Source organism: Mesoplodon bidens, assembly GCF_964165515.1.
Source record: "Mesoplodon bidens genome assembly, chromosome: 9".
NCBI classification, from domain to species: domain Eukaryota; kingdom Metazoa; phylum Chordata; class Mammalia; order Artiodactyla; family Ziphiidae; genus Mesoplodon; species Mesoplodon bidens.
The window spans coordinates 2,018,930-2,043,057 of record NC_138166.1 but is presented as its reverse complement, the minus strand read 5'-3'; the positions used below and the strand labels follow the sequence as shown (position 1 = coordinate 2,043,057).

Sequence of the window (24,128 nt, the reverse complement as noted above, 5' to 3'; positions counted from 1 at the left end):
GTCCTGGGGCTGTGCTTACGGGCCGCCCCCCTTGACTGGACCAACGTTTTGTGGGCGCCATCGTTTTGAGATTCGTAAGAATTAGGCCGCAGTCCACGCCGGCCCTGTGATTCCGTGGCCTGTCTTGTCTGATAGCACACGGTGGTTCGGGGGGTAGCTTGACAAGCTCCCTCAAACTTCCCCAAAGTCGAAATTTGCATCTCTTGGGGCCAAAAAGTAGTGAGTTTTTTTGTAAAAGTGACTTTGCTTTTAGGCAAAGACCAAGGAATAATCCGACAATGGAAAAGTGTCTGAGGGAGAGGAAACGCCACCCCCTCCAAGACCAAGAAGCTGCCAAGGGGCAGCCTGGAAGGGTCTCGAAGGGGACAGTGAAATAACCCCATCCCCGGGAACACAGGCACGGCCCAGGCTCTGTGTTTCTTTTTAGACTCGTGGAAGCGGTGCCCAGTGTCAAATGGAAAATGGGACTCAGGCTTGATCTGATCTCAGTACAAAAGAGCCTGCAGTCAGGAAGGGGAGTTTATCGCAGAAGGGACTTAACACCTTATTTTCACAAACCTTCCCCTAAACCCAGACGAAGACCAGCAGGCCTGTAAAGGGAGATGCCAGAGGGAACACTTACTTCACGGGAACGTTGCCATATTCTGCTGTGCACAGGGAGCCCCAGTGATTTGAGGCCAGAGCCAACATATTGATGGGAGAAAACACAACCATCTCAGGAAATTACCGTCACCACCGGGCAGCTCTTACAGACGTGAACGCTTTTATTGTCTCTTGGGAGTGAGCAGCTCTGAATCCCGCACTCGGGGGAAACAGATGCAGAGATAAGGGGCAGCCAGCGGGGACTGTCCTTTCAGGAGGCACAGCCTGCGGTCAGGACTGTCACTCCCCTGCCGCCGCTTGGGACTTGCCCATCTCTCCCTTCCCACCGGCTCTCTGGAGTCTAGAGAACAGGGGGACGGTGAGGACCAAGCACAAGATGGAAGCAGGCCCACAGCATCTTGCTTCCACGGTGGCCAGGCCAGGGGGACAGCCAGACCTTCTGGAAGCCCCTCCCTGACCTCGCCTTCTTTTCCTCCTCCCATACCCACGGGGGCTGGGACCTGGATGCCTCCCTGGGGACAAGCATCCAACAGCCCCGGGCAGCCGTCGCTTCCGAGTGTGGAGCCCGGGCACATCTCCAGGACGAGTGGCCCCATTTCCACCCACCGGAGAGCCAGCAGCTGGAAGAACGGCTCGGCAAGAGCCTGCGAGGACCACCCAGGTGGGAAGAGCTGGGGACAGCAGGGGTCCCCGGACCCTCCTCAGCCGCCTCCCCTCACAGCACGTTCCCTGAGGTGCCAGGGCTTTTCCATAGTCCAAAAAGGTGAGTCTGGATGAATGAAGTCAAAATTAAAAGCCAGATGCTTGTCACGAACCACAGTTCGATGACTCTCCAAGCCACCCTGATGAATGGCGATTAAAGAATTAAGTACACAGCACAACAAATGTGCTCTGAGGAACCACATGGGTGGGTTTCTGTTCAGAAATATTTCATAGCCTTTCTTGAGTGCCTTATATATGCCAGAAAAAGAGGGAAAGGAAACGATACTGGGGTTAGTTCGCTTTCTTGAAGCAACTACCATGCGCCTGGCATTCCACCGCTAATCCCCACAGGCCTGGACACCACCCACATTGTCCTCTGTCTTATCTGAGCTCCCGGCAGAGTGTCCACTGTAGATCTAGTATTCAATCCCCATTTGCTAAGTGTGCATCTTTAATCCTTACAATTAAACTGTATTCTTATTATGATACATAATCCATATTATTCTTTCCATTTTGTAGATGAGAAAACCGAGGCTAAGAAAGAAGTATTCTGCCCAAGGCCACACATCTAAACAGACAACAGAGCTGAGATCTGAACCCAGGACCACCTGGGCAGCGGTCCCAAATTTTAAATGGATAAATGGATAAGGAATGGGTGTTACCTGTATCTTCACAGAAAATAAGCATGTTCTCTGTAATACTCTGCAATTAAGGCAAACTTCATCACAAAACTTCTACAATATAGTTAAATTCTGGTTATTTGGTCAAATGGATGCTATTGGTTATTTTCCTCCCTGATGAGTGAGATTGCACTAGAGTTACGTTTGGGGTTATTTCCTTATAATCCCAATGACGCTTATTTTGAAGGGGGAACACGGGCCAAGCCTATAATCTATTTAAAATGTTTTAGGTCACAGACCTCTTTAATAAAACCCATTATTCCTGCTGAGAGAAAGTCTTTTGATCTTCAGACTGGTAGATTTTATTTTTGCAAATGTACCCTACCACTGTGAATTACACTGTCTCTTAAAAAAGGAAACTTTCCAAGAGAAAGCAAAGGCAATATGCAGGGTCTTTGTGTCTGGTTCTGAGGACCACAGAGGTCTTCCTAACAACTTGACAAAACAGGTCGGGAGAACGTAACAACTTCGGAGCCCAGTTATTCCATTTCTGAGTCTTTTCATTTTTCAAAAATTAGCTGCCAATCTACACATTTTCATGATTATTCCACAGAGATTAGGGCTGGTGCAAATAACAATGAAAAACAAGATTTAAACAGGATGGCAGGGAATCCAATTTGGCTTTCACACACCCCCTCCCCCATATTTAACTGAGCCATTCACACACACACACACACACACACCCTTTTTTAAAACTGAGCTACAGAGAGCTCTTCCTCCAGCGGTTTGTTCTGCTGTGAACCTGCTTTTTGAGGGCAAATTAGCTCCCATGTGCAATCTGTCCTCACATTTTGTTTCTAGGGGCAGGAACTGATATGCAAAAGAGGAAGGGTCAGGGGGAACTCGGGAAGCCTCTTCAAAAAACAGCTGAAAACGCTGCTGTCTGAAAACATGCTTAGTGAGGAGGGATTTAATACAGAATGAAAAGAACCATGAGGCTATTTGTAAAAGCCATCATGGAGCTACCTGTCTCGAAGTGAGGCAGAAAAAAAGATGCAAAATACTAGAAATCAGAAAATTATACAGAAAATGGAGCTGGAGACAGTTTGTGCTTTCAAAACAGGTCCAGAGCTGGGTTTCAAGTGCCCCAGGAAGGTCCAGCTCTGCACAACTGCTGTGTGTCTGGACCCGCTCATGTGTGCACCCCTGTACACTGCCTCTCAAACTACTAACAGTAACTGCTGTTTATTCAGCAACCCTGGGAGAGACAGACACACTCAGAATTTACATACTCTTTTAGAGGACTTTTCCTGATTCTGGCCGTCCTCAGAGGCCATTTCCTAAGTCACTTCCTTAAATATAAATGGCCTTTTACACTTCATCACTTAAGTAAAAAGTCTAAGTTTAGATCATTTTCTTCTACCTTCTTCCCGATTTCAGAAGACTTCATGCTTGGCCAGCAACTGTGCAACAAAAGTGACATCTCCATCCTTAAAGAAAAATGTAGGAACTGGACTAAAATAATGATTTACGTGGATATTCTCATAAGTCTTGATCTCTTGTCATTATAAAGTGAAAAGACAGAGGAACCCAGGAATAGTTTTTGTGTTCCTATTATTTTTCAAAGATTTTTTTCATTTTTAATAAAATAGATAAATACAAAGTTACAATATGCACTCAGTTTTTTACTCAGCAAGGCAAGATGCTGTCATGAATACAGTATCTCTTCTTGCCTTCTTAGCAGCGAAGTTTTATGTGGACATGAAAAATTCAAAATTAAAACTGTATATGGTAGGAAAATCCACCTGTCCACCCATAACACTCCGAAAAACATACCTGTCGTACTGAGGTTTCTACAAAGGCCATTGGACTTCTTTTTAAAGCTATATTTATGTTATTTAGACCCAAGGAAGTAAAATTATGCTAATCCCCACAGGAATACCCAGTGTTTGCAATCCATACATATCTATTTATTAACAACAACTGAAAAGCTATTGTTGATTTTCCCACTGAGGACACCATCCAGTTTACCATATAACTTTTTTTTTTTTTTAATTTAGAAAAGTCTCACCTGCCTAGCTGGTGGGAAACAAGAGCTACAAATCTAGATGCAAACAGAGAGAGAAAATGTGTTCCAGAGCATCATAGGATGCTGGCTCCAGAGAGAAATGGGTGCAGACATCCTGATGGCTGACTCTCCATGTTAAGGCCATGTGGTTTCCAGGTTAATGGGAAATTCTCCCTAAAGGACTTGCATTCCGAGATCACTTCTGTTTACAACACCCCAAAATTATCAGCTGTAATGAATTAAATTATCAGCTGTAATGAATTAAAATGAAGTAACTTCTTATAAAAATTCTTAAAAAATCATCTCCATCCACTTTTCAAAACCAAGTTCATAGTACACAGAATGTAAATTCAAAAATCAGGCTCCTTAAATCGTAGCTTAATCTCTTAGCAGCTTCAGGACTTTGGGAATTTACTTTGGTCACCCCAGCTTCAAATGGGTCAGCCGAAGTCAAGTTCAGCTGTGTCTGAGAAGGGTAAAGGAAGTACAAATGTATCAATGATTTGGTAACAGTGGATGCTACTGACAGTAACTAAAATGATCACAGAGAAGAATACCACTTGATATTCTGAATGGGTTCTTTAGTTGGACCAAATTAGCAAGAAAAGTTCTAGATTTCCATTGTATTCGGTGACGGACAGTGAGCTGAGCTATCCTGTAACCCAAACCTTGTAGGATCCCAAGGACAAAATGCCCAACATAACAGAACATGTAACAAGGTCCATATGGATGTGCTCTCCTAGTGGGTATCAGGCCCAACCAGGACTGCTTGGTGTCCTTTCTGTCATCCACAACCTTCAGCCCACAATGCAAACCCGGGGGGTGGGTGTCGTCAGTAGAACCTCACAGAGGCTTACAACTTCCTCGTTTTCTGGCCTACAAAATCAGCACATCTTTATGTATAATCAGGCAGAAAATGCTCACATCCATCAGGGAGCAAAATATAGGAAAACTCATTTTAAACACTACAGTCAGATTTTTCTGCAGCCCTTAAATAAGTTTAAGTTATTTATTTTCAATGTTTTACTTTGTTTTCCCAGCAAATTACATTTCTTTTACAAAAGGTTATCTGCTCTAAATTAAACTGAAAATTCTTGAAATTCAGGTTAAAGAAACACAACTCCAGAGAGAAGCGAGAAAACGCAGGTAGAAATGCACTAGAAATTTCGAAACCATTTTTAAATGGTAATTAATTGCCTTATCTCTAACAACCTGAGATAATTAGCAGTATGATTTTTAATTTAATGAAGTAGGATACACAATTTATCAATATGTTTTCACTGTGGATCTCTTTGAATATCACTGCCCTACACAAAACCCAGCACAAAGGAGGAAGAAAAGGTCACTTTTTCAGGCTCAGAGTGGGGCTCACACCAGGGGGTCGCCGGCACTTTCTAGTTTCCATTAAAAGCACTGGAGTTCATTTCAGAGTGCTTCCAAAGTCAGCTTATAAGAGATCAATCCCTCATTTTCATTTCTCCTAAAGATTCTAAATTAAACATTTCCCCCATTTGGTCTAAGGAGGTGTCCTGTGTGCTATTTCATATGCTCCAAGTGTGTAGTGAAAGTCTGATGTAACAACAAAATTTTACCAAAAACCGATGAATCAATAGTCACTGTGGAACCCCTCGCTTTAGAAAAGGACTCTAATCCAAACCATCCTGTTCAATTTTAGACAGTTTCAAACTGCCCGAAAAAGCTTTAGAGTGTCCGTTTTAGCACGTGAACTCAACAATGGAGCCCAGAAGTCTATTTCAGTATGTGTAAGGTCATCTACAGTCTTTATGCAGTTCTGAGGTGTCTCTGCAAACACCCCACACACGAGAGACAGAAGGAAGATGGAGAGACAGTGGCAGAGACAGAGAGAAGGGAGGGAGGGAAGGGACTCAGTCACAGAGCTGGGACCCTCGCACACGGCACCTGCCCTCAACACGCCCCAGAAGCCCTGCACCGACTGCACGTCCACGAGACCTCACTTTTGGCGCGAACATGGCAGGAAGAGAGTCAGATTTCTTTTAGCAGTGAGCTGACTGCTGAAGAAAAACGAATCATTGCACACTTGAATGAGAAAAGCTGAAGGAGGAGCTTTCCCTCTCATTGGGGCCCATCTTCAGCAATTCGTTAAGCCGTGGCCCTGCGCCGTAAGCCATCAGGAGGTGAGGCGGGGACCCCCGAAAGCAGAGAGAACACATGGAAGGTAATGAGGCTCTCCATCACCCAGGACAGACAACGGGAGGGGTGCCGGGCAGGGGCTGGGTCGTAGGCTGCCCTGGGAAGGAGGAGAGTGCACGCTGGGAACATCCCATCTGTGGAAAAGCCGCAAAGAAATGGGCGATCTCACCCAGGAGCCTGTGGCCCCTGGAGACCCAGGGGGGCTGCCCCCCAGTCCTACCTTGGAGGCCTGGGGCCTTCGGACCCTGAGCTGCGCAGAAGCCCCTGGACTCAGCCACCTGCAAGGGACCCTGGTGTCTCCTTCGCCTCGTCACTGCCCTCTCGCCTTCCACTGGGGCGGAGAGGAAGGTGGGCCCATTTGCCAAATATGCAAAAAAGGAGGGAAGGTAGTTTTCTCTCAGGAAAACAGGGGCAGGAAGGGAGCCCGTGCTTCCTGTCCTGACCAAAACGGGTTCACAGATTAGGACGTCTGACTTGGCGGGCTTGCGGTGGGTGGGAGAGGGATCTCTTTTAGTCAACAGGCATTCTGAGCGCCCCAAAGGCAGAAACAAATGGCCCCGGGAGAAGGGAGACACAGCCAGGCCTGTGGCGGGGAACGCAGGTGGCCCCCAGGCCTGGAACTCGGGGTTTTCAGCATTTTTCACAGTTCATCCCCAGGTGGATCATGGGAGGCACCCAAGGCATCCACCCACCGGTTCATTGCAGCAAAACAGGAGAAGGGAAAAAAAGACGGACTCAAGGGATGAGGCCATTTCCTGCAGAGGAGGCCCGGGCTGCCTCCCCACCAGGCCCTGCTCAGGAGTGACTCCCGGCCCCCAACCAAACACACACCAAAGCAGGGTGGGCCCTGCCCACCTCTCCACCCTGGGGCTCTCTGCAAAGCTTCTTTTGTTTGCTCTGTTTTTCACTTTTAATGTTTCATAACATCTTACAAATATTTGTTAGAATATCATCCAACATTTCAAAGTGATGTCAAACACAAGCTATTAAAGCAACGACACTGAAAATGGAAGGACGTGAACATATATAACAGGAGATGCCGAAAGATAACCTGCAGTGCAGAGACGTTTATTACACTGCAGCGAACAACATGCCAGGTCTCCGTGGAGAAACCAGGGTGGGCATCTGGTCGACCCCATGATAAAACCAGTTTTGTTGACGTGGCTCGAGTCTGCTTTGGGAGGCCCACGTCCCTGATGAACCCCATTCCTGTCTCCCTCCTCATCTGGATTTTAAGTGTGTGTGTGTGTGTGTGTGTGTGTGTGTGTGTGTGTGTGTGTGTGTGTGTGTGTGTGTGTGTGTGTGTGTGTGTGTGTGTAATGCCTACGCTCTGAAATGCAACCTGCCCAAGGTCTGGACCACACGTGTACATGTGCCTGTTCTGAGCAAAACCAGAATGATCCGTCTCAAGGTGTCAACTGGATCAACGGTTCTCCCCTTGTCAGTCTCCAAGGATGGGTCACTTGCCGCTTTTACATCTTGTGTTTTCTCCAGTGACATGGAACGATGCTACACACACGCCTGAGGGCTCTGCAGGTACAAACGGACCGACACCAGACAGGGACTAACGGTAACCATCAGGGCCGGAGGGGTGGCGTCTTATGGCCACAAGTGGGAGTCACAGCACCCAAAAACGTGTGTAGAAACAGCAGAAATGAACACAACATGGTAAATCAACTATGCTTCAGTGAAATTTTAAAAATAATAATTAAAAAAAAAAGAGAAATAGCAAGGGCTGCCAGTCAACCCCAAAGGGTTGCACTCTGTCAGCTGGATCCACTGATATAAATCTCCATTCAAATAAGGCAACAAAACCAAGAGTTATTTCGTAGTGAAATTGTTTCATAATGACAAATATTAGAGGAGGGAAAAAGAAACAAAAATGCCTCTGAACGCTGCTACCCTTGATGAATTCTGGGTTAACTGAAAATACGCGAGGCAGACACCCAGAGTACTAGCAACACTTATGCTTAAATGCACCATTCCAAGCAGAAAAATCTGTCTTGTTTTAGTAAAAGGTAAAAATCAAACCAACCAACCAACAAACCCCAAAAGGAGGGGCTTTAGTACTCAGGTCAGGTGTGTTTGATGTTATAACCCTTTCCCACTCTGCCCCCTGCGTCTCTCCCCACGCTGTGTGTACTCCCCGTGCGTGTCTGTGTGCATATGGTCACATAATGTCTTGATTTCCTGTATCTATTAATACACATGTAACCGTGAAGGATACACACGACACGTGGACAGGGTGGAGGTGTTTCACAGCATGGCATGTAGTAGACTGTATATATACGCCGGGTCCTCTCAAACTTCAAGAGTTTGACGTTTATACTGACAATATGCTCCTACACATGACCCAACGTGAGACACGCACATCCAAGCCAAGGGGAAAAGATCCCCAAACCAAAGAACCACGATCCTCAGAATCTAGGCCTCCAGTGAGGAAGACACAGTGGTCCCAGCACTACTGGCTGCAGCCTCTTGGCCAGGAACTTGGCTGTGATCTTAATTTTCAACAAGGGAAATGGCTGCAAGGAAACCACTGGTTACCTTCTCTCAGGAGACTTCAGACATACTTCTCAAAAGACCCAAATGCAACATACTTTGATTCACGGACCTCTGGGCTCATCCCATGAGGCCGTGATGATGGGCTTTTATTGTTACGATGCTTCTGAATTTCCGAGGATATGTAGTTTCCCAAGATGTAGCACTTTTATTAAAATATTGATGAATTAAAGAAGCAAGGAGGAGTTTCTGAAACTGCTGCCTCCAACTATCCCCAAGAAACAGGACGGGAAGAAAACCTGACCATTTAACTCAGTGACATGTTTTGGTCTTCAGCTCTGGTGGACTTTGAGGCCAGGAAACACATTTTTTTTCCCATGTAAAAAAGGTATAAACATGTATGACCATGGGAAGTTTTGAAATCGGATACACTATATCAAACCCAAGTTGTATAGGATTTTAAAATGCGACATCATTATTTATATCTGTGCACACAAATTATTTTTTTAACACGTTCTGTATAATCTGGAACGTAAGCAAGTAATCTTCCGGTTAGAGGTATCTGTGACTGCTTAAATTTTAAGTCACATATCAAATAATCTAATTTGTCACTGAAACAATTGCAACACATATAATATACATAATACTTGAATTATTACTTTAAAAATCCCATATAAAAGATGAATCCAAATAACCTCATCAAATAAACATCTCAAACAAAGCAGTGAATTCAAGAGGCTCAGACCATTTCCTGCAGGTTCCACTCTCCCCTCAACTTATAACCAAAGTGAACCAATCCTTAAAATCACTGAAATTTCCATGAAAGTTTAAATATTATGCATATTAAATATTTTCAGTTTCCTTTTTTTAAAACTTTTAACAGAAGGTTAAGGAGATCTTTCTTCAATACCAGTTTGTCTTTCCAAGTTTAAAATAAGGTACCTCAAAGCTGAAATACCCCGTGGGGAGCAGGGTGGGGAATTTTGAGTGTTGAAATTGAGGGAAGCACAGGCCTTGACATTCACTCCGGGGGCTGCAGTCGAGACAGAATGGAAACTGCATTTGAAAGCTGCATTTGTAAGTGCTGGATCAGACCCTGCAAATCGAATCGTAACCCTCTTTGCTTCTCGAGATGCTACACTCCCTGCCTCCAACTTAGAAGAAAAAACAATCACACCTTCAGGAGATTCCTTAGGAATCACCAAGGATCCTTGACGAATTTTTCAAACACGTTTCAAATACAGTCGCAAGTAACCCGACGCCTTTTGACCGAGCGGTTTCGTAACCTGACAGCCAAAACGGCACTCGGCAAAAGTACTACCAACTTTTCAAACCGGGATAATTCCGATTTTGCGGAAAGCAAGTTCAGACTCGGTCTATTTATTTTACAGTATAAACAAAAAGCTCTCACGTCAAAAATAAGAAAAGAAAGCGCGTTATGAATGACTTTATAAAGGCTGGCTTCCGTGATCTCACTATATAAGCGTAGATCGATTTAAACATGACCGGGACCACGGTGTCCTCCCCACGGGGACAGCGGAACGGCTCACAGGTGTCCCACGGCCGGCCTGCCCTGCACCTGCAGCCACAGCACCAAGTGGCCCAGGCTCTGACAAAAGTCAGCGCTCCCACTGTCCCCACAGAGGAGAGGCGGACCCGAGCGAAACCAGTACTTACACATCTAACCGCCTCGTCTTTTCTTTCTTTCTCTCTCTTTTTTTAATCCAAGTTTTCCTACGGAAATTCTACCTGGAAACACTCACGTGGATGTGTGCGTCGCACTCTGGGGGTCCAAGACCGATCCTCGGGCGCCAAGAGCAACCTCGGAGCCGGGCTCGCCGGCTCGGGCCCCTCGCCGCGGCCAAGCGTCCCGCCCGGGCTCGGCTGCGCTCCGCGGGGACCCAGGACCGTCGCCGTAGACGCCGCCCCGGGCGAGGGCCGCGCAGGCAGTTGTCAGAGCGCCCGGCTCGCTCGGCCGCCCAGCTCTTCCCAGCTTTCTTTCACAATGACTTCCTGAAGTTGCTCACTCGCATTGTTCCCCATTTCTCCTCTGCGCTCCCCACCCCCCGCCGGCCGCCACCAGGCTTTCGCGCTCCCGGCCGGTCGGCCCGTCCCGCGCGCACAGCGCCGCCCACGGGCCGCGCACCTGGGCTCCGCGCCGCGCCCCCGCGGACCAGCGCTCCGCCACCTGCGGCCGCCCGGCCCGAGCGCGCGCCCGCAGCCCGCGCTCCACAAACTTTGGGGCTGGGCGCCAAGCCGGTCCCGGCGCGCCCTGTCCCGGCACCGAGCGGGACAGGAGCGGGGAGCGGGGCGGGACGCGGAGCGGGGCTCGGAGAGAGACGGGGACAGGCCGCGGGGCGGGACTCGGAACCGGGCGCGGCGCGGAACTCGGAGCGGGGCTCGCAGCGGGACGAGGAGCGGGGCGCGCCGCCCCTGCCGCCGGTCGCCCGCTCGCGCTGCGTCGTCCCGACCGCAACTCCGGGGCCGCGCGCGCAAACTTTGCCGCCGCGCTGGGCTGGACGCCGGTCCCCCGAGCCCAGGCTCTCGGGGCGGCGGCGGGCACGGGCCGTACCTGCTGGCGCCGCCGCCGGCTGCAGCCCGCTCGCCCGCGCCGGGCCCGCTGGGCGCGCCGCCGCCGCCACCCCCGCGCCCGCGCGCCCCAGCCCTCCTCGCGCCGCCGCGCTTCCTCATTCCAGCGCCGCATCCCGCCGCGGCCCCGCGCGGCCGGCGGTGACCGCCTTTCCGCGTCCCGGGCTGGCTGGCGTGTCTGCCACCGCGCCGCGGGGCCCGCGCTTAACCCTTGGGGGTCCAGCGCGGACGACGCGTGCAGAGCCGCTGGAGCCGGGGCGCCCTCCCGGGGACCCTCAACCCTGCGCCCCGGGCCGCTCGTCGGGGCACCCGCGTGCTCGCCCGCCCGGGGCACTCGGGGTCCCGTGCAGCACTTTTCCCGACGTCTAGGGCAGCCCACTGCCCGCCCGGCTTCGCTTCCCTCCAGCTAGGGCCACTTGGCTCCCCGGTTCTGGCTGCGACCCCAGGTTATGAGTGCCCACCCGAGGGGGTGGGAAAAGTTGATCCTCCGCAAGTGAGGGGAAGGTGCAATTCATTTTCCCAGACAACCAATGGAATACCTCTCGTCTCTCTTCCCTCCCACCCGCTCGAGGCACAAGTTAGGATCGCGCCTTCCGGCTTGGCCTGTGTGCACACGCGAGTGTGAAAGGGCGGCGGCGGCGGCGCGGGCGGCTCGGAAGGCAAACCTGTGACCCCTCCTCGGCTCTCTGCGCCTCAGCCTCTCCCTCCGCGAGCCCCGAAGCGCGAGTGTTAGGCGCTGAGTATCGATTCAAACGGGGATGCCGGCTCTGATGGCGCACCTCTTCGCCCTCCGCGAGGAATCCGTCATTCTGATCAGGCAGGCCCCACCGGCAGGAGCCCGGCGAGGGTGCTCAATTCGAGCAGAAGGGCGGGAGTCATGAATTCAACAGATTTGTGCTGGGCATCGCCCCCACCCCCCGCCCAGGCGCCAGGGGAGGGTCTGTTACACGAGCCAAGACCGCGGCCTTTCAAGACTTGCAGGGGCGCCTCGGTAAGGCTCAGACCAACGCCGGCGCATCCCTGCGAGCAGGACAAACGGGACCGCGTCTTTCCATGGCAAGAGCGAGAAAGGGCCCCGGGGCCTCGAAGCGGGAGGCTGGGCAGGTCTTGCAAGTGGAGAGAAGTGCCTCCGGGCACAGGGAACGGGCAGCTCAGCGAGGCCAGGGGAGGCTGTGGCCCGTCTACGGAGGCTGCTCGTGGCGGGGCCAGGGGCCCTGTGGACCACCTTCACCTCTGCCATCCCTGGGAGAAGTCTCTCCTACCATCCTTGAGCTACAAACAGCATGTGCCAAGTTCTTGCTGGACCACTTCAGCGACACTAGTACTCGGTTCGTCCTGAAATTCTGCTGTGCTGAGCCCGAGACAGTTAACTCCATGCTTAAAAGCCCAGAGGAGGGTGGCCTTGTAAAAGGTTCATTGACTTAATTCCTAGTCCTTCCTTTACCTGTGTGACCTTGGGAAAGTTATTGAACCTCTCTGAGCCTCGTCTTTATCTGAAAAAGAAATAAACGCTACTTCATCCTAAAGAGTCCTTGTCAAGATTCAATGAGGCAATAAACATAGGGTGCAGGGCCCCAAGGGAGGCAGATGACACGCGGTGGAGGGGTCATGACCTTGGATGAGTGCGGCACTCTTAGCTCCGCCCCCCAGGCTCCTCTCTTTAAATGTGTGCCATGGTCCCCAGGAGTGCGTGTCAAGGACTCAGATGTGTTCATCCCACCGAGGCAAAGCCTCCTGAGGCAGAAGAGCATGAGGCTAGGAGCCCAGACTGTTTGGCTGTGTGACCTTGACCGAGGTCATTAACCTCTCTGAGCTTCAGTTTCCCCATCTATACATTGATGGTAATAATACAAGCTACCTCCCGGAATTGTTGGTGAATAAAGTAGATCACATACAAAACTCCTTGCCGTATGCTTCTTGCCATAGCAGAGAGGAGGACTCTGTGAGCAGTAATTATTATTTATGATGAACTCTACTATTATTAGCCAGTCTCATGTACCACTGCAAAGACGTGGAGCAGAAGGAACTCGGCCTGTAACCTGGGTCTGTGGATAAGGCTCTGTGGGGCCAGAGATGACCCTTCCATCAGAAGTTAAAGCTGCTAAAGACAACAGTTAAAGCATATTGGAGGATCTATATAGGGGTAGGGGGTTAAAAAAAAGGGTTATTATGGGATTATGTGAAACCATGTGTGTGAAACTTTTTAAATTGTAAAGCACTCTATAATTTAAAGAATCTTTTGATAAAAAATAAATTAAAAACGATAAACATTAAAAAACACATTGGAGGAGAAAACGTATCAGTGGAAATTGAAACAGGTGTGATCCTCTAAAAATTTATAGGTGTCATTTTGTTTATTTAGAAATATATATATGTGTGTGTGGATAGATAGGTAGATAGAGATAGATAGCTGTTTCCATGTTAGAGTGTTAAAAATAGCTTAGTTCATTCAGACAATAATTGCTAAATTACCATTTTTTTCTCTCGAGATAATCTTCTCAAAAGAATAAAAACACCTATAGAATGAATCAAAGTCGATGTATTCAGAACTTACTATAATAATGGAGTCAGTTACTGGCGCTTTGTTCTGGCAGAGCCTGGATTGCATTTTAAAGGAGAGTGAGTTTTGTAGAGGAAAAGGATAGTTGAGGTGATAAGTGTGGTTATTAGTTTTGTTTCTTACTAGCTGTGTGAGTCTTGGTAAGTTACTTAACCTCTCTGAGTTTCAGTTTGTCATCTGCAGAGCATACCTACTTTCCAATGGTGTTGCTAGAATGTATGTAAGTAAGTAATGTATGTATGTAAGTAATGAATGAATGTATGTATGTAAGTAATTACGATGATGATGGTGTTTTTTTCTTTAAGAAAATCTATTAAACAGCAATAAAATTAGCATCCCTTTGCCTCCAGCAGTTGAGAGATAATAAGTATCTTGTTAAATAGTAAGTATCTTGTTAAATAGTAAGTATCTTGTTAAATAATAGGTAAAGTTTTCTGTAAAAAATGAAATTCTATTATCTTTCTGTAGTGGGAAACTCATACAGAACGCTTGTGGTTCTGTATAGTGTAAAGGATCATGAACTTGAGGAAAAAGACCGAGGACTGGGATGAAACTTCTGCAACAGGGCCTGTGCTTCTCTGGTTTCTTTTTCCCAGTTTTTATGATCTCCAGCTTCTGCTTCTTCTGTTTTTGAAAACCAAAGCTTTCCCGCCTGGGGCAAGGCCTCGACCCTTTTTCTTGGGGCTCACTCCTTGGGTTTGGAAGGGAAGAGCCAGGACTCAGGGGTGGGGAAGTGTGGCAGGTGGCTCATGCAGAGCCAAGACATCCAGCTGGGTGGGAAATGCCTGGGGACCCAGAAGGAGACCCCTCAGGGTGCGCCATGTCCTCTCCAGAGGCTCCGTGGCTCCTGGTTTTGAAACTCAGAGAAATGCAGCAGTGCAGCTGGGTTTTGAATCAAGGATGTGATGCAGCTGACAACCAAATCCTTCCCACTTTATGATAATTCTTTCACTTTATTCCCTTTGGTATTTGTAAGAAGAATACACTTAGACTCTCAAAAACAGTGACTTTTTATCAATATCGTTTGGTTAGAAGCAACTGAAAAACAAACTGAGTCAGATATAGTGATTTGGAGAAGATAGATTCACCCAAAAGCTTTCCAATGAAAAGGTTTAAAGATGTTTTGTGTGAGTAAAAGAAAAGCAAATATTGAAGTGATCTGAACAGATTAGGATAAAGAAAACCGAGGGCTGAGTGTCACCCTCCCCCCACTGACTGTATGGGGTAAGATCGGGATTAGAACACTATTTCTGGTGGTGTCACACCTTCCGGTGGGATGCATTTATTCGTTTATGCAAAGAGCATGCATCCATTGAGCACCTACCTTTGCAGGTGGTATTTGAGAGACAGATAGGCCCGATAAAGCATCAGATGTGGTTTTATCCCTGAAGGGCCTCCAATTGCTAATCCAGAAAAGTGGAAACAACCGCATTTTGACGTGCAACGCGCTGTGGTAAATTCAGACACAAAGGCTGCGGACACACGGGGTGAAGCTGCTCAGTGGTACTCGAGCTAGTGTAGGAGGTGCTGGTCTTCTCTACCTGCGGGGGCTTTAGAAGAGTTTCCTCCAAAGAGACAATTAACCAAAGTGGAACAGTCATATTCAGGAAACAGCCCTACTGAGCCCAGCTCTGTGGAGGACATTGCCAGCCTATTATTGCCAGATTATTTTCCGTCTAACAACGCAACGAGGATACTCAAGTTCAGAGAGCGTGGCTTGCCCGAGGTCGAAGGTTAAGGGCCAGACTCTGGAACCAAACTGCGTTTGGGAGCTTGGCAAGCTCCTAGGCTTCCCGAAGCCTAAGTTTCCTCTTCTGTAAAATGGGAATATAACACCACCACCACCACCAGTCAAATCTTCATCAGTAACGTCCACAGTCTGATTGAGTCAATGTGCCCTAAGCAACCTTGAATGGATACTTAGCACTGAATCAGTGTTCGATACTTTTGAAGTATTCGGTTTCTAAGTGGTTGGGCTGGAACACAAATCTGGTCACTTCTCTCATCTCTGTCCCCTGCCTATGCCCTGTTTCCCAGCAGAGAGCTGAGATCTCTCCAAGGACTCATTGACCTTTAAGACATCCTCCTCCCACTGGTGGAAAGTCTTTCTTTCCAGGTCACTTTCAGTGTTTTATTCCCCTGAGGCCAAGTTACCAATCTTGGCAGCACCAGTCTTGGTAAAGGGATCAGATCGACACGTCCAGGAAAGATGAAGGTTTGTAACTGGGCTTTCCAATCTGTAAAGTACATGGACATTGAGTCTAGCTATTTTTGTAGCGTCATAGCAACTTTCTCTTTTCAGTGTTAATACCTCATAAATCTTTCCGGTCCCATCGGTAGAGGAATTGGGATGGTTTTGGAGAAGGGGTTGCGCTTTGGGGCTCTATAGTGGACACTGTCCTGAAGATCTTGGTGTCTCTCCCAGCTCCAGGTAAGGCCACGGTAGGAACTTAGCTGAATTACATCACCTCTCTGAGCCTCACGTTCTTATCTGTATCTGCGACAGGAGAGGTCAATCGTGCTTCATGCAGTTGGCTTAAAGAGTGATTGAGAGCCTGGATGTAAATCTTCAATCCTGTTGCCTGGTAATCCGTGTTAGTCCCCTCTCTTTCCTTTCCCCTGTTTAGGGAGGTCCTTGAGGATGTCACCTTGGAAGGTGACATCCAGCAGAAAGCAGGTGAGGAAGAAGGCCAAGTGCCTGAAAGGGGTTTGCAGGCTCGCAGTTGGGACTCACCTTGACCAAGTTGCAAATTGATTGTTTCTTTATCTGAGAAGAGCTGGGAAGAATTAACTCAAAGTGGTTGGTGCAAAGTCCAGCTGGTTCCAGGAGTAGTAAGTGAGCATTGATCTAGGGCTTTAAAGTTTACCTAAAACACCCATAAACATTTCTTCTGGACCTGATGACATCAGGGAGGTAGATGTTCATGAGGCCACATTTGCCAGGTTTTTCCCTGTGTCATGGGCTCCTCATTCTCCTTCCTGAAATGCTGGAGCTCTCCAGACAAGACCCCAGACATACTTTACAATGTCACGTGTATCCTGACATCTGCAGTTCAGACCTCCCTCTGAAGTCAGGATTCATACACCTTACCTGGAGATCTAATTGGCATCTCATATTTACCATGGCCTCAAACAAAATCCCTGATATTTCCCCTCAAAACTGCTTCATCTTATCTAATAGCAACTGGAAATGGCTGAGGCCAAAAAGCCTTGAAGTCATCCTGGATGCCTCCTTCTCTTCCCATCCCATCTGCCAAGACCTCGTGCCAGCTCTTCTTCCAACAGGTATCCAAAATCCAACCTCCTCTCATCTCCATGGCAACCATATTGGTCCAAACTACTGTTGCCTTCCATCTGCAAACTGTGGGCCCTCCTAGTCACTCTCTGCTTCTGTCTTCGCCCCTCACAGCACCCAGGGAGAGCCTGAGAAAAATGAAGTCAGATTGTATGCTTCTTTGCTGGACAGTGTGCCAGCGCCCTCTGACTAAAGCCGAAGTCCTGAGGATGTGTGATTTTTCTCTCCTTCCTCATGTCTCTCCCATGTCTCACGTCCAGCTCTTGTGCCCTTGCTCACTTGTCTCCAGCCACTTTGCTCTGCTTTGCTACTTTTCAAGCATCTGGACCAGCTCACTGTCCTCCGGGTACCTGCCTGCCTGCCCTCCTGCTGGCTTCAAATCTTTGCTCCGATGTTACCTTGGCTCAGAGGGTGTCACTTCTACCCTCTGTAAAGCACGACAACCCTCCCCCCACCCCCACCCAAGCATTTCCTGTTCTCCTTCTTTCTTTACTTTTTTTCCCTACAGCCCTTGTCATCTGTACCATGTTGTAGAGTTAACACGCGTTTTGTTTACTCTCTAGGAAGATAGAATATTTTTCCTTTGTTTCTTCAGTGGCTGGCACAGTGACCAGAACAGTTAACTGATATTTCCATTTATGGGTACTGATTTTGAAGGGTTAATCTGACTTTTCTAACTCAGGAAAAACAATTTTGTTTAAGTCAAACAACAAAGAGTTGTCATCTTTGTTTTCAAATTTGCATAGGAACTGCTTTTTCCTGGCTTCAGAGCTGGAAGGACCTATCTTCTCTTTGTTCCTCCGTCCATCCGGGGCACCAAGTTCATGCACATCGTAGGGTTTCACCTTCACCTATTTAGTGCTTCCTTAGCAACAACAACTTCAGCACAGCAAGTTCCACATTTCTTCCCTCCTTAGGTCTATAGAGAATTTGACAATTTAGTTCATACTATCCTTATACATACATTATTCTGTTCATTTTCAAGCTATTTTTCAAAAGGGAGGCAAAGAATAATTTAAAAATGCAACACTTCGGATTCATAATAAACTTTTCCTGTTCTGGCTGTGGGGGGGGTGACGATCCTTTTCATTTCTATAGGATAAGAACACAGATTATGATTTACCAAGGCCAGGACTCAGTATTTCTCTACGTCGGTGATTTAGAAATTATTCAAAGATATAATGTACTCTGTAGCTACTCACAGCCCAATGGCTATGTATTCTTTTAGTATTTATTCATAATATTCTTATTACGTGCAGATATGTTTTTTCTAATGAAGAAAAAGAACTCATTTTCTATGATATGCATTTCAGAAACTGGCAACTTTATTTCCACTTCAGAGCTCAAATACACTATTTCCTTTAGCTCAAACAGTCTTTTGCAATTAAACTGAAGGGTTGACTTCTCATTATAATATCCCTTTATTTTCTATGCTTATATTTCATAAACATTGTCTGCCAAGCAGCATGTTTCCAATAGGTTGTAGTGAATGACCCTGCATCTGGGGAGAAGGGATAATGTATTGATGGATAGATGATACCAAAGGCTATTGCTAGTACTTGGTGCAAGTTGAGATGGGGGATTTGTATACATTTGTAAGATGATTAACTGTAGTTGGGGACACATTCCACAATCACCATAAGGTGACAAGCCAAGTAACTAACCTGAGGATATAACTGAGAGATTTGGCTCCATTTGCTAAGTTGTAGAGTGCAGATGTGCATTTATTGATCATTCAATCACTATTATAGATCAATAGAACCTGCGTGTTGGTTTCATTCCTTTATTATTAGATTATTTGTGACGCAAAAGTCAGGTCCGTCTTGTGCTCACTCCTCCGGCCGGTGAGCAGCCCTTTGTTCACTTCCAAGGGCAGCTTCTGGCCCTTCAGATTCCAATACCATTAAGCCCATGAGACACAGTGTTGCCCCAAGTGACTGATGCCCTTTGAGCTGGATGGCCTGATGGAGCAGGCTTCTCAGAGCAAGTCCAAGTCCAGCGGTCGATAACTATATACTTAGCAGCTTCCCCTCCACTACAACAGCGTTTCAGTCATCACCACCAAAAGACACTGGACCTGGCTCTCCCAGAGCATATTTCTTGTAGGTTCCTGTAGCCCTCGCAGGCTTCAGTGACAGCTCCAGGCGCCTACAGCAGCAGCAAGGCAGCGTGTGCAGTACTCAGTGAGTTATATTTGCGTGGCTTTTGAGCTAGTCAGCAAAAAGCACTCATCTATCTTCTCCTCCCCAGGAAGTTGGACCGCGCTATTATTCGTATTTTGTGGATGAGCAAACTGAGGTGATGGACCCTCCCAAAGTGAGGAGATTGCAAAAAAAGAGACAAAGCTCTTTCTTGACGATCCAAGAGTAATATTTGACATCTGATCTTCTAACAGGTGGTATTGAGCATTTTGATGACTTAGCAGAGATGGTATTTGATGGAGACATTCACACCAGTGGAAAACACTGCTGCTCCACTGTGACGATTCCATTTAACTTTCTGAATATATTGTTTAGCTAGGGCTTGTCAAGCTGGTAGATGAAGAAAGGCCAGGGGGACCTCTTTCTTGCTATGCCTCCCCTTGATCAAGTGTAGACCGAGAAGCGCCCAAGGCCCCTGCCCATGGAGTTGCCAAGACTCAGCCCACAGCCTTGTGGTAATAGCAGACAATACATTCGGAAGAGCGGGCTGCATGCCGTGCTTCTTTGCTTCCTCCAGGATAGGCGTGCACCAGAATCCTTTCCTAGATATAATAAATTCAGCAGCCTCCCACAGTGGAACTGGCAGCAAAGGCAAAACCTGTCACCCCACCTCCCCCCGTGACGGAAAACTTCACAAGGTTTTCCCAGCAGTGCATTAGGGCAGCTCCGTAAGAACCCACGGTTGTGCGCGCTTTGAGACTTCACGTCTTCCCTCAACCACTTCTAAGACAGAAGACCAGTGTCTTTATTTCCCATGTCGTTGAAGTACTTTACATAGGCTTTAACTCAGTTGCTAAATTGCTTGAATCGGTTAAATGTACAAAAGGGCCTCCTCCCCGTTGATGGAGTAAAAGTAGATGTTTGATTAAGTAGATAGCGAGATGTGCTTTTTGTCTCCCCATCTGGATGAGCTAAGGGGGTATGTTTGAAACTTAGCACTCAGTTCATGCCTTTCATAAGGGGAGGGAAGAGGGTATTTAACAAGGTTCATAATGACAGATAGAGGAATTGACACCACAAAAGAAAAAGCATCATTCTAGCATTTCGTGACAGTTCACAGACAGATGTCGTTGGCTAAGTGAGAATCTCGTAGACGTGGGGGTAATATACACCTTACATGCATATGGATTAGCAAAAGCAGACTGTCTAGTCGGTGAGTGTGAGGTTGTCAAATATGAGACATAGCTGCAGAAAACCTGGAGAACTACTTACTATTTATTTCTTCTCTTAAAGACCCAATCCTGTTGTCTTTTCACAGACAAAAGACTGAGTACTTTAAGGACGGAGACAGGCCAAGGGTAGGAGGGAATTGAAGCATTGGATTGGGTCCCCCAGAGGACAGCAGGGTTAGCAGTCTATTCCCTTTGAAGTGTACTTTTCATTTTATCCTAGGCCAACCATTCTCTTTTGTTTCAGTAGACCTTACCTCATTCACCAAGCCAATATCTAGTCCCATCCTCCTGATGTCCATGATGAGGGATTCCAGAATTGCAATTGATGGGACCCCAGATGGAGCAAGTTATCTCTGAAGTCCCTTGGAATTAGTTTGACCATGGTGGTCAACCCCATTGAGGTGATTTTAGGCTCTGGACAAGATGAGATGCTTTAGAGAAGCATCACTGGCCTTCTGAGCTTTGGTAGAGGTTGGGTGGTTGGAAAATGTCACCAGCCAGAGACAGTTTGGTTTGGTTGGGTAGATGGACAGTGTCCCTCGTTAGAGTCAGGTGACCTGGTTTTGGTCATGCTTCTCTCTCCAGCCTTGGGCAAGTCCTTCAGGTCACCTTCCTAAGCATCAGTTCCTTTGGTCATAAGACTGGAATGGTTGACAAGATGGTCTCTGTGGTCTCCCCAGAATGATCCTCCATGACTTGATTTTGGCTTTGGCAATGTTTTTCTGTGGGCTTGCATAGACCTTAGAACAGCCTTGGCAAAAAGCTCTGCAGGCTCTTGGCCCATTATCTGTAAGTCCACCCTCCCTCTGTCCTTTAGTGCCATGCTTCCCAGAAATCCCCAAACACTGAGGGCTAACTCTTCCAAAAGCAGTCAGAACTTATCACACCCTGAAACATGCACCAACACAACCAGTAACTCCACCACCTACTAACCTATACTGACTAAGCCTCTTTGGCCAAACCTGGATGGTTTGACTTCAGGACTGTGTGAGAGGAGTGAAGAAGTAGACAATTCTCCTACCTGAAACGTAAGTAAAACAGATACGTGCTAGAGAGAAAGATCCACCCGCCTTTGATCTGTGCAGTGCCCTCACAGAGAAGCTTGAAGTTTCTTGCTTGCGGCAGGATTTTCCTGGGAAAGTCCTCCTGAGTAAAAGGAGAGAGACACCTGGTGAAGATCAGAACTCTTGGAAAAGGCTGCCTCCTGCATCAGCAAGGGGAGATTTAAGGAAGATGAGTTAATATCAGACTAAAGTAAGTGTATCGATATGAGGGAAATTCTGAACTCTGCTGTGAGCTAGGCCGTTGGTAAGTAGGAAATGCTTTGGGGAAAACCCATGACTTCCCCAAATGCCTATGTAGATGCCTACAACATGGAAAATTGGCAGGGAGACCCTGAGATCTCAGCAAACCCCGTCGCTTCAACTGGAAATGTTGAGCTGAAACTGAAGAGAGGCCGTGAAGATCAGAATTACAACAGTGTGTAGGCTCAAAGGCCTACAATCATCTGATGCTCAGAAAAGAGAATGTGATGAAAGTGTAGAGAACATATGAGTGGAGCAAAAATTCTTTGTAGGGAAAGAGAATGTGATAAGAATTATAGAAATGTGCATAAGAAATTATGCAAAGTAAATAGATGAAATTGCCTCTGGTTAAAAAGGCAAAACAGCCTAAGCAAAATGACCTGGGGGGTGGTATTTTGAAATGGATATATATCATCCAAAAAAGCTTCACATGGTAGGTGAAATTTTCTTAGTATTAAAGATGGATAGGTTGCGAAAATGGCTTGTAGTTATATGTCAGAATGTCCTTATCAATTAGAGATGCCTACTGATCTATTTATGGGTAAAATGAGCTGTGCTTTAAAATACTCCAGCAAAACAACAACAACAACAACAATTATAAATAAAAAAAGCAGTTGAGGGATGGAGCCAGGTTTGTAACATCTTTGATAATTGTTCATGGGGGTGATGGCTATATGGGGATTCATTATATGATTATCTGTTTCTGTATATATTTGAAAATTTCTGTGACAGCATTTTTTAAGAAAGAAAAAGAAGACAAGAAGACCACTATTTAAATACAAATGATAGCTTGAGATAATATTTGCAATGCATATGAAAGAAAGTCCATATATACATATATTTGCTCATATACAAAGAGCTCTTACAAATTAATAAAAAAAAAAGAAAAAGAAGTAACTCAATAAGCAACGGGCAAATCACTTCATTATACAACTTACAAAAGAAACAAAAAGGCCACTGAATACAAGAAAAAGATTCAGCTTTAGTAGCAGTTAAAAAATGAAAATTAAAATATATTGCAAGATATGACTTTTTATTTATCACACCTCAAAGATTGCTGTTAAGGGGGTGGAGAAAGTGGGGCTCCTTGGTGGCATTCATAGGGTGGATTAGTGCACCACTGAGCACTGCATGTCAATATGAATCAAAACGTAAAATGTATAACTGTACTTTGTAACTTCAAGGAATGCATGCTCAAGAACTAGGGGTGTGTGTGTGTGTGTGTGTGTGTGTGTGTATGATTTGTTGGTTCTTTTTTTCTTCTTTCCATTGTACTCTGAGTCTTCTTTTTTTTTAATTAATTTTTTATTGGAGTATAGTTGCTTTACAAAGTTGTATTAGTTTCTGCTGTACAGCAAAGTGAATCAGCTATACGTATACATATATCCACTCTTTTTTGGATTTCCTTCCCATTTAGGTCACCACAGAGCATTGAGTAGAGTTCCCTGTGCTATACAGTAGGTTCTCATTAGTTATATATTTTATACGTAGTAGTTGGTTTTTTAGAATGAGGTTTTTATAAACAGAAATTGAAAACAAACTGAATGTTCATCACAAGATAAGATAAAATTTGATATGTTCCTATAAATATATGTTCCTATAAATGAGTAGTTTTTATAGTAGTTCCTGTAAAAGTAGATGATGTAGATGATTTTTTGAGATGAAAAGATACGCACTATGAGTAGTTGAGTGAAAATTCAAATTGCAAAATGATTTTAAGCATTTCACAGGTTTTTCATATATATATCTACAAGGCTCTCACTAAAATGTTAACATTACCTGTGGGTGAGAGGTTCTTGAGTGACTTATACTTTCTTCTTAATAATTTTCTATATTCTTTGACTGTATTACAGTATTATTAGTAATATCTAATATTATCGATAAAGCTATATAATGTAAAATACTGTAGTTGAGGTACCTCATTTGATTTGCTTCATAGAATTAAAAAAGTGTTAACAAGAACCTAAGTTGGGTCAAAATTATGTTGGAAACCATCATGATAACTGATTAATTCATAAGGAAAAAGAAAAGTATATAATAAGCAAAGACTGTTTTGAAAATTAATTTAATTCTAAGATATCCATGAGTCCAAGAGTGTTAGATGCAAATATTTTGATAGCTTAATTATCAACTTTACTGGAAAAGTGAAAGACAGTTTATTGCACACTGGTAAATAAAACCCAGGTATACAAAATTTAGAAAGACCCATAAATATGTCTCCAACAGCATTTATTTTTTTTCTTTTCTTTTTTAAAAAATTGAAGTATAGTTGATTTACAATGTTTTGTTAATTTCTGCTGTACAGCAAAGTGATTCAGTTATACATATATATATATATAT

At 46.0% G+C, this 24,128-nt stretch overlaps 1 protein-coding gene across 5 annotated transcripts in view; it reads right to left on the bottom strand.

The window, feature by feature from the left end:
• The window catches only part of IKZF1 (IKAROS family zinc finger 1), an 89,784-nt gene extending 79,199 nt beyond the window's left edge, over positions 1 to 10,585 (bottom strand). For 3 of the 5 annotated variants that reach the window (XM_081243465.1, XM_081243466.1, XM_081243467.1), the window contains exon 1: positions 10,431 to 10,565. The gene's annotated coding sequence lies outside the window, so the exon portion shown is untranslated. Of the gene's footprint in view, positions 1 to 10,416 lie in introns of all 5 variants that reach the window. The other 2 variants (XM_081243468.1, XM_081243464.1) reach the window with 2 other exon arrangements.
• Positions 10,586 to 24,128: the final 13,543 nt, after the last annotated feature.